This window comes from Mauremys reevesii, linkage group 3, assembly GCF_016161935.1.
Source record: "Mauremys reevesii isolate NIE-2019 linkage group 3, ASM1616193v1, whole genome shotgun sequence".
NCBI classification, from domain to species: Eukaryota; Metazoa; Chordata; order Testudines; family Geoemydidae; genus Mauremys; species Mauremys reevesii.
Window position 1 is genome coordinate 57,314,330 of NC_052625.1, and position 14,524 is coordinate 57,328,853.

At 43.9% G+C, this 14,524-nt stretch overlaps 2 long non-coding RNA genes across 3 annotated transcripts in view; one reads left to right on the forward strand and one right to left on the reverse strand.

The window, feature by feature from the left end:
- LOC120401926 overlaps nt 1-14,524 on the forward strand; it is a 38,171-nt gene that overhangs the window by 13,886 nt on the left and 9,761 nt on the right. The gene's annotated exons all lie outside the window — the stretch shown is intronic.
- On the reverse strand, nt 5,414-8,977 carry LOC120401927. Of its 2 annotated transcripts, none has more exons than XR_005596850.1 (3): nt 8,896-8,977; nt 7,036-7,160; nt 5,414-5,516 (listed from the first exon to the last, which is right to left on the reverse strand). It is a non-coding gene; the product is annotated as an uncharacterized LOC120401927 (long non-coding RNA). The 2 variants fall into 2 exon arrangements; XR_005596849.1 differs by lacking the exon at nt 5,414-5,516 and adding an exon at nt 6,851-6,955.

Genomic DNA, 14,524 nt, shown 5'->3' on the forward strand with positions numbered 1-14,524 from the left:
CCTTTAGATAATCAAGGTTGGACTGTGCTCTGCTGCCTTGTGGAGTTGACCTTAGGCTGTGTGGGATCCCAAATGAGAAGGGGATTCTGAGCATCCAGTGTGAGGAAGAGGGTGATCTTCCTCTCAGCTTCCGCTGCCAGTAGGAGCAAGTGACCCCCATGCAGTCCCACTTTTGTAGGGGAGAATACAGAGAGAGTGGCACTGGAGAAAAAGGATCAGTTTTTCAGGAGGAACCAAGTGTCGTGACACCAGAGGCTTGGGAAAACAAGCTGGGCCAGTGTGCTACTAGACAAAAACGGGCCTCTTAGTACGTAACAATACATGTTCAGTGAAGATCTGTTTCCTACAATTCTGCCTGCTTGCTGCATTGCTTATTGTTAATCATACATACAGCTGGAAGGGATCTTGAGAGCTCATCTAGTCCATTCCCTGCACTGAGGCAGTACCAAATATATCTAGACCATCCCTGACAAATCTTTGTCTCACCTGCTCTCCAAAATGTCCAACGATAGGGATTCTACCTCCTTTGGAAGCCTATTCTACAATTTAACTATCCGTACAGTTAGAAAGTTTTCCTAATATCTAACCTAAATCTCCCTTGTTGCAGATTGCTTCTTCTCCTAACTCCAGGGGACATGGAGAACAGTAGATCACCATCTTTTTTGTAACAGCTCTTGACCTATTTGGAGACTTGTCAGGTCCCTCCCTTAGTCATCTTTTCTTAGCTCTAATGAAACCAACTGGCCCAGTCTGTGAGTTGAGAGTCTTTGCAGGGCCTTCCCAAGCAAGGAGCTGTATCAGATAGCTATTGCATGAATAATTCTGAAAGCTGGCCCTGTTTCCTTATGATCTTTGCTATAAGGGTCCTGTCTGCACCTCATCTTAAATTTATATAATTGTCTTGGCAGCTGTAGAATGGATGACTAGAGGACTTACTGCTTTAATTTATATACATATATTATCAATAGTTACCTATTTGTCTTTTTATCTATTTTGTCTAAAACTTGCCAAAGTATAATACAAATTGCTCAAACAGCTTTTCAGCTGAAAACAGACATTATTCAAAGAGCTTACCGCTCGCTCTTCAACTTTTGCTTAAATACTTTGCATATTTTTATGCTGTGTATTAAAAGTATGTCCGTGGGAATGGGTGGTGATGCAAACTTCATGCGTTCCACCAACACTTGCTCACTGATTAGTCTAATTTTGGAAGCATGTTGTAATAACAAAATTTGCCACTAGGAAGGAACTAGAGGGGGCTTTGTTGCAAAGCAGATTACAGTAAAGAAGGTAGAGTTGCATAATTAATTAAGAGGAAAGTCAGTTAGGGAGCCTTCTGAGACCCTCAGCTGATCTAAATTGATGTTGGTCCATAGAAAGTGATGGAGTAACTTTGATTTACACCAGCAGAGGATCTAGCCCTATACATTCTCCATATAGAAGAGTGTGCAAGAATTGTACTATATCTTGAATAAATAGAGATGAGCCAGTAAACAAAACCTTGGATCTGAACACTGAGGTGTTTGAATCTGAACTTTGATCCAAGTCAGATTTGCACATAGCCTTTATTATAATGAGTGAAACCAAAATCTGGATCTGAACTTTGAGGTGCTCTGAATCCAGTTCCAAGCTTTGCAGCTTAGTCCCATACATAAAATAAAGCAGTGCCCCTTGTTGGACCCTAAACACTGTCCCATCCTGATTTTACAGGGGCACCCTCTCCTTGTATCTTCACTGTGACCACACCAGGCTCAGGTTTAAACATTAAAAGCCACATTATGAATGGGCCTCCAGAAATGTACTGAGAAGGAGTTTGTATGTAGCCACTTGTGCAAGTGTCATCTTGCTTTTCTGGGCACGAAGGGCTATCAGCAGGTGCACCCAGATTTCCATTTTTAGGCACAACATAAGGTTGTTAGGTGTGGCCATGGATGAAGGTCCATTGAGAAGTTCTCTAGGTCCCTCCCTCCCTGCAGAATTTCATTATTTTAAAATTAAGCCTTTTTTGGCTTTAGACCAACTGCCAAAGAGCAAGGTCCAGATTCTCAGCTAGTCTAAATCAGCGTAGCTCCATTGAAGATGCTGCTACTGTCAGCCTCTCTGGTTGCCTCTTCAGAAATGTGCCACCAAAACTTCTTTACTCCAGGCTTTGCAAGACTGATGTTAGTAGGTGCTTCGGTGCTGTGAAGCTACCTACACTAATGGATGTTTATTATTAGCCTCATTCAAATACCACTGTAGTCAGTCAACTTTTGGATCAGGCCCTAGGTGCCTTGAGAGGCTCATATTTAAGGTGCTGTACAATTCAAGTGCAGTATTATTATTGGCTGTGAAACCAACCAAAGTGAGGATCTGCAAGTAGAGTAAGAACTTGTGTCATTTAGCTAAGACCCTAATGAAGAACCATCCCATGGCATAGACCCCTAGCGCTGTATGTCCCACGCAGGTAAGTACCAAAATTCACCCTATGTGCTGAATCTAACAAAGGAAGAGACACCACATCTCCACTCCTTTGCAAGTCCTACAGTCATTTTCTCCCCATAAAGCACATGCTGTCAGCACAACTACTTTTTGCTGTGGCTACTTCTGTCTGCCAGGGAAAAGATACTGCTTGCTCAAAACACTCAAGATCCATGTTAAGGTAGCGATAGCTCATGTCAGCTGCCTTGATCCACATGCTGCAGTGTAACAAATAGGAACTATGACCTGATGCACAAGCCATTGTGCTGGTGAGTGTTTGATCCAGCATTTCCATTTCTGACCAGGACCTTGCTTAAGAAATGTTTCTTTTGTTGGTAAAAAGGATTTTAATAGGCTTAAATGACGCACAGTGAGGTGAAACTTGTTTCTGCATGAACCCAACAATTACATTAGTCCATTGAATGTACAGTATTAATGTAATTACATAATGTGCTGGTCTTAAGGCTGTATTGAAGAGAAGCAGGTTCAGTGAAGTTAAGCTGTTTTCCTTCTACGATGATCCAGAAGTATTTACCATACAGCAAAGCAGAGGAGCACTTAGACTTTGGGGGCCTGATCCGTCTATGCTAATTTGTCACACTAATGTAAAACTGGCATAACAGAGTGGTGAGTCAGGCTTCTGCTATTAATGTGAACTTTTATGAAATTCACCCTTGTGCAGAGGGCCAGCATATGTCACGTGTGGCACTTAGGAGCTGACTGAAGCCATCAAAATAGAATACTTAGACTATTTTGATGGCTTAAGTAGGACTTAAATAATGTATAGCATAGACCAGTGGTTCTCAAGTCTCTGAGTGTAAACCCACCCCCTCTTATAAATTAAAAACACTTTTTTTTATATATCTTTAACACCATTATAAAGGCTGGAGTTGAAGTGGGGTTTGGGGTGGAGGCTGACAGTTTATGACCCCCAATGTGAGAACCTCTGGCATAGATCATGTGCTGTATCTTTGTCCAGGAATGATTTTCACTGTTAGCTCTGGTGCAACATGCCTCAGTGCCAGCCCTAGAGACTGATGTCTTCTCTTTATACATAGAGCAGGTACAGCATGACCAGAAGTCTTACAAGATTCCCACAGTGCTTCTCCTGACCCCAGACATGGAGAGATTCCCTCTAATGTAGAGAATATAGACTTAAGGGATGATTAGACTATGCAGACTGAACTTATTCTTTGAAACTGCTAGTAAACATCAGTGGGGTGTGTGTGTGTGTGAGAGAGAGAGAGAGATTTGGACATGGGTCCATTGGGAACTGGACAGAAACCTACCAATTCAGTTCACACAACAATCAGATGGTAACAGCTATAGGACCCAGACAGAAAACATCTGGTTAATATCTGGCTCACACATAAGGACACTATTTTTATCTGGGGAGTGAATTCTTTCAACACCCGCCCCACCCCTCCGTTAACCCTATTTACATAATCATGAATCACCAGTGGCAAGTGTCTGGTTCCATTTATCCCTCAAAAACTAAACCATGGGATATTTAACAACCACTTTTGATATGTCATCCCAAAGAGAGACCTTCCTGGCATATTCCAGGATAGTGAGTGTGGCAGACAAAAGCACCATCTATCAAGTCACCCATTGCACTTCTTTGGAAGGTCTCCCATCCACATAGCAACCAAACAACTCCAACCCCACTGAGCAGTTAAGATCTGGCAATAGCACAGCAAGTAGTGGGTATAGCTTTGGCAAGATAGTCTAGGAACAAATGTAATATGTGCTGCTTGAGAAAATAGCAACATCCAGGCTGGACTGCTGGAATGTAAACATTCAGAAAATGTTTTCATACTAACCACAATCTCTAATCCCAGAAAAGTTTTTCCTCTATACTATGTGAACTGAAAACATAACTTTTGTAATACATCAAACTCCTGCTTTTGAATGACTGAAGTTTTGCATCATTTTCTACTCATTAAGATATTTACGGAGAGGTAGGATCTGCACTTGAGCCTACCTTGAGAGTGTAATTGTGTGTTGCTAATATATTGGCTGGAGCTGGTGATCCAAACCGCAGCATGTGAAGGGTCAGTATGCAAACTACAAGGCTGCATAGCAAAATGGGAGGAAATATGGAGCCCAATTTAAAAGCATCAGAAAGCAAAAGAAGGGTAAGGGCACTGAATGAGAGAGACTCGAGACTAGGACTTTAAAAGTGGGCTTCTATGGCAGTGAAAATGGAGAGAAGCTTCTTTTAAAAAAAAAAAAAAATTCCCGCCCGTTGTATGTTGCTAACAACTTAAACATGAAAACAATGGATAGAACAAAGAAACAAGTTACAGATATGGGCTAACTCGTTAATTGCTTTAAATGGATGCCAATTTCAATAGAGCTGTATCCATTTACGTAAGATGAGGATGAGGCCCATAAATCAGGGTAGATAATGAGATATGTAAGAGGACAAAACATGCACAGAATTCTTAACCTACAGAGTCAAATTCTGCCCTGTTACACCAGTGAAAATCCAGAATGAGACCACCTATGTCAGCTGAGGTACTCTGGATTTGCAATTCGTAAATGAGAGCAGAACCTGGCCCATAACCTTAATGTAAGAATTTATCTATTGATATTTTACTCTGTTTCATGTGACATATGAATGTAACTCTGGATTCTGGTGCCAAGAAAATGAATGCTAAGCCTGTTGTAGCATTGTTACCAGGATTCATTTGTTTCTTCAGATAATTGTAAAATGATATTGTATCTTAACAAAAACAAATCAGCTCAGATTTTGTACTTTGCAATTGTGTCCTTGAATCCTGTTCATGCATTTGTATCACAATGTCAGCAGTGCTCCTCTGACTTTCATGGAAACAGGCACTCGGATCCTATAATGACGAGGGCCTGATCTATCTATGTATTTATGACCATCATCCCCACAGATTCTGAGCATCTAAATCAATAGATTAGGCCTAACACTACATAAGGTGATAATATGAATTGGAATCTTGCTAAAACTGTGTTGGAAAAGGAAAATCTGTTGACTTTTTGCCATAGTTGCTGTTGAATTCTGTCCTTCCCTTTTCCCATTCCTGTTAATTAAAAAAAATGAAGTAGGATTTTAAAAAAAGAATCACCATGAAATTGCATTAATTTGTCTACTCATCACTTTGGAGGGGGAATATACAGCCTCAAATCAGTGTACAAAGTGCTTCACACTAACTAAGGTTAGTTATCCTTGTACTGAGACAGAAAGGAGGGCCTTGAATCTATCAGTGTCAATAACAGCAAGGAGAACAGAAACTTGGCCATTTTTTTGCTCCTCCAAAGGGTTCATAACAATACAAATTTTAAATCACAGAAGGTTAGAAGCCAATGGAGCTACTCTGATTTATAGCAGCTGAGGACCTGGCCCACTACATTACTGTTCTCTTAAAAATGGCCATGTTCCACCTTGAGGTGGCTGCATTTTATTGGTAGGTGTCTTGCACAGAGTTTGTAAAGGTTTCAGAGTGGTAGCTGTGTTGGTCTGTATCAGCAAAAACAACCAGGAGTCATTGTGGCACCTTAGAGACTAACAAATTTAAGGTACTTTGAGTTCCTTTGGGATGAAAGTCACACTGGCAATGTAAATATTACTACATGCATCTGTTCATTGGCATGGAGGAGAGTTATTGCTGTGCCTGGCAGTTATTTAGAAATCAGGACGGAGATAAGATTACAGGCTAAATTCTTGGGTTGGCTGATCTGCATTTGGCTCAGGACCCAGGAAGAGCAGGGACAAGGGGTGTTTACACTACCTTTATGCCCCACCTACCTCTGATCCTAAGGCTGGCTGCTGTGCAGTTTGGCCAAGAAGTGACTGTTCTACCTTGTACTTAGCTACCAACATCCCCAAAGGGGCATTCCAACAACTGTGGATTGCAGGAGCATAGGGCATGCTTCCTATCCCCTGCCTTGCCAAGGGACCACCTTGAGAATGTCATACTGGGGAATCCTCAGTTGGCCAATTAGCCTATTTTATGGCTTCTTTATGGCGCACAGACTGGGGCCCTACCAGGACTGAGAAACAGGTCCCATGTTCAGGGGATCGGATGACAAATCTTAACTGACCCACTGCCCTCAGCTACGATAATATCTATTCCATACATTTGGCAAAGGCATACCTGAGCTCTGTCACTTCCTTTACAAGAGACATGGTGGAATATGCCCTCCTGCATGAAAACAAGTTCTGTCCAAAAGACTCTTCTTTCTATAGTGCGTTTTAGAGTCACAAGAAAACTAGTTCTCCCTCCCCACCCTGAACCCACATCCTGCATATGCCACCACTAGAGCAGTGGCCTTCATGGCTGCTCACCTCCCCTTAGAGGCGTTTCCTGAGTGCATCAAGATTGCCTTGATGAATCAAAGGCAGCACCGAAATTATTTCCAAACAAACAAACAAAGCCGGCAGTCCTTTTCTCCTTTTAATTAGGCTTTCCTCTGAAGGGGTCTCTTGGTCATGCATGACAACACAGGAGCAATCCGGAGTCTGGTGGTGGAAACAAAACAAAAAGCAACCTCCGATCTTTTGTCATCTTGACATTCCCAAATACAAATCACTTTAATTACCTCTTCAAGCATTGCCAAGTGATAAACTGCAAGGTGGATCTCTTCTTCCCTTCTTTAACTGTGCTTACTCTGTAGTTTTTGGTAGCTGTTAGCAGTGGCTTTGTTGAACAACAGTCCTTCGTCATCTGTGCAATGTCACAAGGATAGGAGAGGAAGGAGTGACCGTCACAAACTGGTTACGATGGATGGAAGACAGTCTGTGCTAACCCATACAAGAATTGCATAAATGTCAACGGGCCGAGTCCCCACCTTTTCCTCAACAGAACACCAGACCCTGTGTGATGGGCCAAATTGTTCCTTTTCCTGAGGCTTGGCTTTACTGGTAACTTCACAACATAGCCTTCCAAACCTCCAAGTTTGGCTGCTCTGAACATTTGCCTCTAGGTTCTCTGTGGTCCAAATCAATATTCGCACCCTCTTTTCGTCAGAGTTAATTGGACCCATCTGCCATCAGGACTCAATTACCACAAATCTCATGATTTAGTATCAGCAGTAGTTATTCCTGAATGTAGAGTGACTGACAACAAATTTGCCCCATTCCATTAGGTATCCCCTATGTTAATATATAAACAAATACTCGGGTAATGATCTTTAAGACAAAACTGGGAAGTTTTAAGTGCAACCACTGTGCTGCTAGCACTCTGCATGTGGTAATCTCAGTGCTAGTGTATTTGAGAGGGGCCAGAGGCCGGGTTAAAGGCTTCAGATAGCATGGTGATGTATGTGGCATAGAATACCTATGGCTGGGATTTTCAAAGGAGATTGGGTGTTAGATGCCCAGTTTCCAATGGATCTCAATGAGATTTGGGCACTTGCTTCCTTAAGGTCCTTTAGAACTCCCAGCCTAGATGGACAAAGATCGGATCCTGCCCTGTGCAGGTTTGCATGGGCCAGTGTGCAAAACTTCTGTGAACCCAGTAGATCCACTATCTTGAAGATTCCCCCGGACCCCTAGTCTGGTGGTGTGAAGCTGCTGAAGTGGATCTTAGGCCCCCTTCTTCCCAGTTGCTGGTGGTTGGGGCGTGTCTAAGCAAAGGTGACACAGCTAGGTTGTAATCCCCTATTGCTCGAAGGGTGTCTGAGGGAATTGCCAGCCAGTGTAGCTTAAAACAGCCAGCCGGTGAATGTAACTTATGCTATGGTATAGCCCAACATTTATGGTACCAGGATCAGAGTAACAGAAATGACTTAAGGTGGTCACCTTTGTACTGCACCCCTGACATCCCATTCTCAGTTGCACAAAGCACTCCTCAACCCAGGCTCTGGCTGTGAGCCAAGCTATAAAACCCACACAATACGTCTAATTGTGCCATGCCATACAATGGACCGGGGGATGATATCTTACTGACCCCAGGTGGTGTATATCCCAAATCCATTCATGGCAGGAATCATGTTCACAGGAACCACAAATATAGCGAAAAAGTGAATTTTGACTAAGCATGAATTTTTGCACCCGAAAGTTAGTTGTAAGAGTTACAGTCCTCCAATTAGAACAGAAACAACTCCATGTGTCTAGTCCAAGCTAAGCTACGCAAATCCAGTTTCAAATACTTACCAAGGCTTGTTCAGCAACAAGCTACAGACCAAGAATAATTCATAGAAAGTTTTCAGAGAATAATTCTGAACAACATTCTGAAGAAAACACGACTGACTCAGTGATTCACAAACAGAAAGGAAGCAGTTTGTTGAATAAATTATTCACTGGAATTTACTTGCTCCGCTCTAGTTTCTCTTAGAAAGTAAAAGGAGTGCTGGTAAAAATTGCCAGCCTGACAGCCCTAGGGATTGAAGGAGATGATCTCAGCACAAGCAGCATCAGCAGAGGCACTGAAACCTGCCCCATGCACTCTACCCATGTACCTGAAAGTGTTCTCTCTCTTGTTCTAGGGGCCAATTCATTCTCCATGGCCCATGTGGTCCTGGGCCTTTCTGCTGACCCAATTGACTAGGAAACAAAAGAATGCCAATTGTGATGGTGGGTTTTGTGATGTGGGTGCCTAGGGTCAGACTCTGGGTGCCACTTAGAGTGAACAGATGTCTTGATTTTATAGGGAGAGTCCTGATATTTGGGGCTTTTTCTTATATAGGCACCTAGTACTCCCCATCCCTGTCCTGATTTTTTTTTTTTTACACTTTCTATGTGGTCACCCTACTGCCATTCCAGCACCTTTGTGCCACTCTGGCAATGCAAAGCAGGTTGTAAGTTGCCCTAAGTGAGCAGCTGAGCAGTCCCCTCTAAGCCATTCCCTTCCAGCCCTCCCAGTGCAGGGGGCATGTTAGAGGGGATCAGAGACATGGCTGGCATGAGCTGGCACTTTTCCACTGGCCTAATGGCCCCTTGGGGGTTGTTACAAGCTTGCATAGTTTATAACAGCCCTAAAGGCTAGGAAGGGAATAGCAAAAAAGTCACAAATGTCTCTTTTCCGGCTCCTGCTCCTCAGCTGCTTCCAGTGCTTTCTCTGCATGTATTCAGTTCTATCCTAAGGCCTCACATTCATTCTGCAATACTTACGCCACATAAGAACCATCCACGCTGAACTGCGCTGATTCAAAATGGTGACCTCTTTGGAAGAGGTTCTTGTTCTCCATGATCAATCTTCTGCTATGTCCTTAGAATAAGGTGCGTATTTGCTTCCACTGTAATAATGTTGAATTTATTTAAACTCCATGTCAGTTGGATATAGAATTCTTCATTTCCTGGCCTTACCTATGCTGCAGAGTGGCTGTACAGCTGCCAAATGCTACCCTCAAAGTGACTGCATTTCAGTAGCTGGTGAAGCATCTGGCTGTCTCTCTACATTGCAAAGCACTTTGGGATCCTTCAGGATGAAGGATATTATACAAATGTAGGCTGATATTAGTAGTATATTGTTACACAGTCACAGACAGTCACATTGTTTCACGACTTGTTCAATGGGCATCAACATTTCTAAAAATACCAGACAAATGTCTTTTTATTTGACCTGTTTAAGGCAATGTCATAGATCATTTGCGTGTTTAACAGTTCTCAAAACATCAGTGTGCGTGTGCTCACAAAATAGATATCTTCTCGCGCCTTTTTTCTCCCCTCTTGAATGCCATGAGAAATTATTTAAGGAAGTTTTAATGAAATGCATCTGTCACTTATGAAGATAAATAGGCGGAGTATGGCTTTCCATTACTGGAAATGGCAGAATTAAATTAGAAAATTACAATCCTCAGCATCTTCCCTGACTTGTTTTTGCATAATGTGTTAGAAAATATGCCCACATCGGCAGAATGCTGCAGTACCAATGGAGCATGTCGTAAAACAAGACTTCTTTTTATAGTTGTTTTGTTAGTTTGCATTGGGGAATTTTCTTACATGGCCAATTTTGATCCCATTTCTGGCTTCATGAACACCCACTTAGTAGGGGAGGGTGAACCAGTTTGGGTGAAACTGAGAGCCATCTCAAACTCAGATTTCTGGAAACCAGAACTTCACATGACACCCCTCCCTTTTAACAGAGCTAGCCTTTTAGCCCTATGTAGGGGATTCTTGGCTAACTTTTTTTTTTTAAAATCAAGGGCTAAACACTGTACTAATGTAAATGGGTGCAACTCTATGGATCTCAGAGATTGGCCAGTTTACACCAGCAGTGAATTTGACCCCAAGGCTCTAGCCCTTTTCCTTCAAAAAATAAATGGCTAAGTCATGCAAACAGACTGGAGCTTCATTTCTAGGGCAGCAAGCTTGGGTGGGAGGAACCTACTGTACAGATTCTGACCCTGCCCCCCCCCCACACACACAGAGTATGTAACATGAGTCAGTACAATTTGGCATGTATCCCAAAGAATAACCTCACTGGCCCACCTCTCTATCTTTAGGATGGCCTTGTGCTCAGTGTTGTGATCATCATGGTCAGCAGTGGTTACACGTGGGAGGGAAGGAGCAAAATATTACTCCACAGCTTGCACCAAAGTGTTCTGGCTGGCTCTGGTTGTTGAAATACCCAGGCCAGGCCCCTCTGAGGTTTGGTTTCCACTACCAACTTGTATCAGTATGACTACGTCACTCAGGGGAATAATCTAAATAGGTGAGAGATAGAAAAGGAGCTTTATTATCCCTTTTTTTACAGATGGGGAATTCAAGCACAAGGAGATTTAGGGCTTGTGTAGAGGAATGTTTCATTTGTGGCACGTGGGGGTGTGAACCTACCTAGCATTAGCTTGCTGTGGTCCAACCATCCCTGTGGACCTTGCTGACATACTTTTACAGTTCATTGGTTCGCTTTAGTCCATTTTGAAATGGGACTAGATCAAAGCCCATGGAAAGTCAGACCAGGCAGTCTACTGCAGTGGTCCTCAGCCTTTTTCATCTGGCGGGTGCCAGACGATGAGCCATGGAGGACTGTGGTGGTGGACGAGCATCTGCCAACAAGCGGCAACATCAACAGGCACCATCGCCGACAAGCAGCATCATCCAGAGGCGTCGCTGCCGAAATGCCGCCAATAATCAGCAGCATTTTGGCAGCGACGTCTCTGGATGCTGCTGCTTGTCAGCTGCATTTCAGTGGATGCTTGTCTGCCGCCCAGTACACGGGTGCACTTAGACACCCCAGCGGGCGCCATGGCACCCACGGGCACCACATTGGGGACCCCCGCTCTACTGCATGGTAGTTTCACCCGCCCCTATGTTGTCACAAACTAAATGTTCATGTAGACAAGCCCTAAGTGACTTTTCCAAGGTCACGTAGAGAGTTTGTAGCACAGCAAGAACTGACCCTCTTTCTTGAATCTTAGTCCAGTGCCTCAGCCATAAGACTAGTGTTGCAAATCTGGGTGTGTAAGCCGGGGAGTCCTTCGCTACCTCCGCTGGCGGCGGTGGAGGGGTCCCGGGCACGTCCCTCGGGCAGGGGGACCGCTGGCAGATACCCACAGCGCGCCCTCAGGCCGGGGAGCGCCGGTCGTAGTCTCTAGCGTGCCCCTCTAGCAGGGGAACGCTGGCAAAAGTCCCGAGCATGCCCCTCTAGCAGGGGTACGCTGGCAAAGGTCCCTAGCGTGCCCCTCTAGCAGGGGGACGCGGGCCAATGTCCAGGTATATGAGCCTCCAAGTCGGTCGGGTAGACCGCGGCGGGCAGCTCCGGCTCCTTGAGGGTTGCCGGGTCCTCCGCCTCCCCGGAGTCGGCAGCTGGGTCAGGCAGAAGCGGCTCAGCGTCGGGCCTTGCATCCGTCCGTGGTGCCGCCCGTTCGGAGCAAAGGGCCCTGCCCTTTGTATTCCTCGCTCCGCCCCTCTCACAGCTGGGGACGGGGCGAACACGCCCTGGCCCCGCCCCCTTTGGCAGAGAACGCGGCGCGTCCCGGTTCGTTCCGCCCCTCCCACAGCTGGGGATGGAGCGAACGCACCCTGGCCCCGCCCCCTCCGGCGGAGAATGCGGCGCGTCCTGGACCGGCTCAGTAGGGGGCAACCCCGGCTCCCTACAGGGTGCTTGTAGACTAGAGCTGGAGAGGTGATCAGCAACTGGAAGTTTCACTGACGAGGATACTGTAATCTGAGGAACAAAACAAATCCATGGAGGGGCAAAGAGAAACAATGATTCTGTCTTCTTCCTTCACAGGAAGATTTTGATTTTTTTTCTTTTAAATTTTATTTTTATTCAATTGGCATTTTCAAATTATTCTGCAGGCCGGGGCCTGTGATGGGACCTATGTACTCTGCCGTGTACAAGGCAAATAGAGTTAAACTGTTGGGGAGCTGGTCCACACAGATTTTGTACCAGCAGAAGTGTATTGGTTACAGTGTATTGCCCTAAACGTACAGTAATAAGCTGTACCCATACTAGCACCTTTATCCCTGTGTAACGTCCTCCACAGTAGGATATTGCACCACTTTACACTAGTTTCAAATTAATATAATTATAGCAGTACAAAAATGGTGTGCGTTATTATTATAATGATTTATTATCCTAGAGACTAACAGCCCATCATGGACCAGGACCCCACTGTGAGGTTCTGTACAAACATGGAACAAAAAGACTGTCCAAGAAAGCAAAGCAACCACCGTAGGGCTCAAGCCCACAACCCTGAGGTTAGTTTGCAGTGTTGCTGTAGCCATGTTGGTCCCAGAATATTAGGGAGACAAAGGCATCTCCTGCTGACAAAACACTTCCACCCACAACGAGCGGCAGCAGCTTTGTCGGCCAACAAAGCGCTGTTCATACCGGTGCTTTTAATTGGTAAGACGTTTGTCATTCGGTGTGTGTGTGTGTGTTTAACACCCCAAATGACAAAAGTTTTACCAATGAAGATCCAGTGTAGACAAAGCCTCAAATTAAGTCTCCTTTAAGGAGTTGCAAGTTGGGCCCGAGGCACTCATTATCACTAGTCACTTTTGGAAATGCAGGCCCATGTAATAACATCACACACTAGAAAAGGATCTTTTTAATGTGGTTTTTAGTTTAATAATTTCCCATTTTACATATTTGTTTTGCTTCCTTCATGTTGAGAACACAACACTCCAGCAGAATATTGGACAACTAATAAGCTACCTTCCCTACTGTCTCAAGCATGAAGGTCGTGAACTTATTAGTATGCATCTAAATGTTTATACTTGCTAAAAGTAAGATGTGCCATTAATATGCGTCACAAAGCAGAGTTATCACAGAAAGAGAATACACAGGAACTATTTTGGTCTCCAGACAGGTGTGTGTGTGTGTGTGGGGGGGAAACAATAGAAACCCTGTTATATTTCATAGTATTATCAAGAAAGATTGAAAATATTTGATTAATTAAAAGTCACTAACGGATAGTTGTGTTAATAGATTCATAGATTCCAAGGCCACAAGGGACCATTGTGATAGTCTAATCTCCTGTACAACACAGGCCATAGAACTTCCCAAAAATAATTCCTAGAGCAGCTTTTAGAAAACATCCAATCTGGATTTAAAAATGGTCAGTGATGGAGAATCCAGCATGACCCTTGGCAAATTGTTTGTTAGTTATCCTTACTCTTAAAAATGTATGCCTTATGTCTATCTGTCTAGCTTCAACTTTCAGCCATTGGATCATGTTACACATGTCTCTGCTAGACTGAAGAGCCATTATTAAATATTTGTTCCCCATGTGGGTACTTATAGACTAATCAAGACACCCCTTAATGTTCCCTTTCTTAAGATAAGTAGATTGAGCTCCTTGAATCTATCACTATAAAGCATGCTTTCTAATCCGTTGTTAATTCTCAAGGCTCTTCTATGAACGGTCTCCAATTTATCAACATCCTTCCTGAATTATGGACATCAGAACAGGACACAGCATTCCAGCAGCGAGTGCACCACTGCCAAATACAGAGGTAAAATAACCTCTACTCCTACTGGAGATTCCCCTGTTTATGTATCCAAGGAAGATTTTCTCCTCTAGGTGTTATGAGCTGGCAGTATAGGAATAGTGTATGTACAACATTTCTTCATCAAAAAGTTCCTTCAGTCAATGTTTGGTCAGAGCGAGGGCTGCGTGGAACACTTGCAACCATCCT